The 1,860-nt window shown below is 46.3% G+C and overlaps 1 protein-coding gene across 1 annotated transcript in view; it reads right to left on the bottom strand.

Moving 5' to 3' along the window:
- Positions 1-391, bottom strand: part of CMTR2 (cap methyltransferase 2) — an 11,813-nt gene extending 11,422 nt beyond the window's left edge. The window contains exon 1 of the mRNA XM_023741890.1: positions 113-391. The gene's annotated coding sequence lies outside the window, so the exon portion shown is untranslated. The remainder of the gene's footprint in view (positions 1-112) is intronic.
- Between the last annotated feature and the right edge of the window lie 1,469 nt (positions 392-1,860).

Here is a 1,860-nt window from a genome sequence, read left to right as displayed (position 1 = left end):
CAAGCTCCAATCCAGCCGCCCGGTCCCTGACGGGAAAGAAACTCCGTTCCAGCCCGTCTCACCCACTAGAAAGTCGAGGGAGGACCGGCCTTAGAACCCAAGTCTAGATTACCTTCGCTCACGCCCACTTCTGCCCCCAAGATCTGCTGAGGGGACGCTTCACTTGCCCTCCTCACTCAAGGGGGCCATTCTCCACTTCCGCTCCGGGGCTACTTCCTGGGGTGGCCGCTCCTAGGGTCTGCGGCGTCTCCAGCCAAAGAGGTAGTGAGGCGAAGCGCCGGAAGGCCGGAAAGGGAGCCCACACCCACCCACGCAGCCCGGGGAACGTGCGCCCACTTCCAAGCCGCGCCGCCCCCGAACGCTCGCAGACGGCAGCCTGAGGACCCTAACACATACACTGCGCACGCGTCCTCTGGGCCGGGCTGGCGTCACGTGCGTCAACATTACGCACGTCGGGGACTCTCGCGACGCCGAAGTCTTCGCTCTCTAGGTTTTGTTTTTCCGCTGGGAACTGGAGCTGGGAGGAGCCAGCTTCCCGCCCCTCGGCGCTATGGCAACGGGAGCTGCGCATGTAGACGGAGCGTCCTTTGGCTCCGCCTCCTGAGAAGGTGGAGAGGCGAGGTGGGGAGGGGCAGACCTGTCCCGGACATGCTGGCTCCGCCCACCTAACTGGACCCCGGAGGCTTTTTAGTGCGAAGTCCAGCCTGGGTTAAAACTGACCCTCAAAAGATAATATGAGGTTAAAAGAAAACTAGAGAAACTCTGTAAGATAACACTCTGTTATTTTATATATAGATACATACATGTATAAAAGATCAATTATAAACCGATGAGAAAAAGACAACCTAGGAGAAAAAGATTCGAAGGGACTGTCTACAGAAAAGTAATGAAAGCAGGTAAGAAGGGTATACAAAATTGTTTAACCTAGTTATAAATAAAGAATTGGAATTGAAAACGAGAAAAAGTCTTGGGCAAATAAGTTCATATGCCGGGGTGGTAGTAAAAATTAGTATAAACCTTACAGAAGGAAAACTTTAAAATGGGCGTGCACTTTAACCCATGCCTACCGATTTATCCTTAGGAAATAATCAGACAATGGCACTCACTTTTGACAAAATGTTCATTTCAGCACCTTTATAACAAAAAGTCGAAACACTCTAAATGTCAACTTTAAGGGAATTAATTAAATTATTTATGGTGCACCCATATAATGGGATACAATGCAGCCATTACAAATGGTTAATGTCTATGTGTGTCCACAGGGCACATCTTCCGTGATAAACAGTTTTGCATAAAAATAGGAGAATACAGAGTTCAAACCATTTATGTAAATATGTATAAGTAAATGAATATGTAGGTCCCTGGGTGGCACAAATGGTTTGCACTTGGCTGCTAACTGCAGGGTTGGTGGTTCACACCCACCCAGCCATGCCTCAGAAGAAAAGCCTGGCAATTTGCTTCCATAAAGATTACAGCCAAGAAAATCCTCTAATGCTCAGGTCTACTCTGTAACATAAGGGGCCAGGAAAGTTCTGTATCTTGGTAGGTGTTTAGGTTAACAGGTATATGTATTTGTCAAAACTCATCAAATAGTACACTTAAGATTTGAGTAGTTCCCTATTTATAAATTTTACCTGGAAAGAAAAAAACAACCATAAGCAAATATTGAACTCTAGTTAATGATATGCATGCTAAAGTGTTTGGTGGAGAAGTGTGCTGACATCTGCACCTTGCTTTGGAATGCAGCGCAAATAAAATGGATTGGTGGATGGATAGAGGGATGGACTGGTGATAAAGTCAGTGTATTAAAATGCTAGGTAAATTCTAGATATATGCTTATAATACTTTTAACTTTTCTCT

The sequence above is a fragment of the Trichechus manatus genome, unplaced genomic scaffold, assembly GCF_000243295.1.
Source record: "Trichechus manatus latirostris isolate Lorelei unplaced genomic scaffold, TriManLat1.0 scaffold00194, whole genome shotgun sequence".
Classification (NCBI taxonomy): Eukaryota; Metazoa; Chordata; class Mammalia; order Sirenia; family Trichechidae; genus Trichechus; species Trichechus manatus.
The sequence above is the reverse complement of the archived record's forward strand: the minus strand, read 5'-3'. Positions and strand labels throughout refer to the sequence as shown.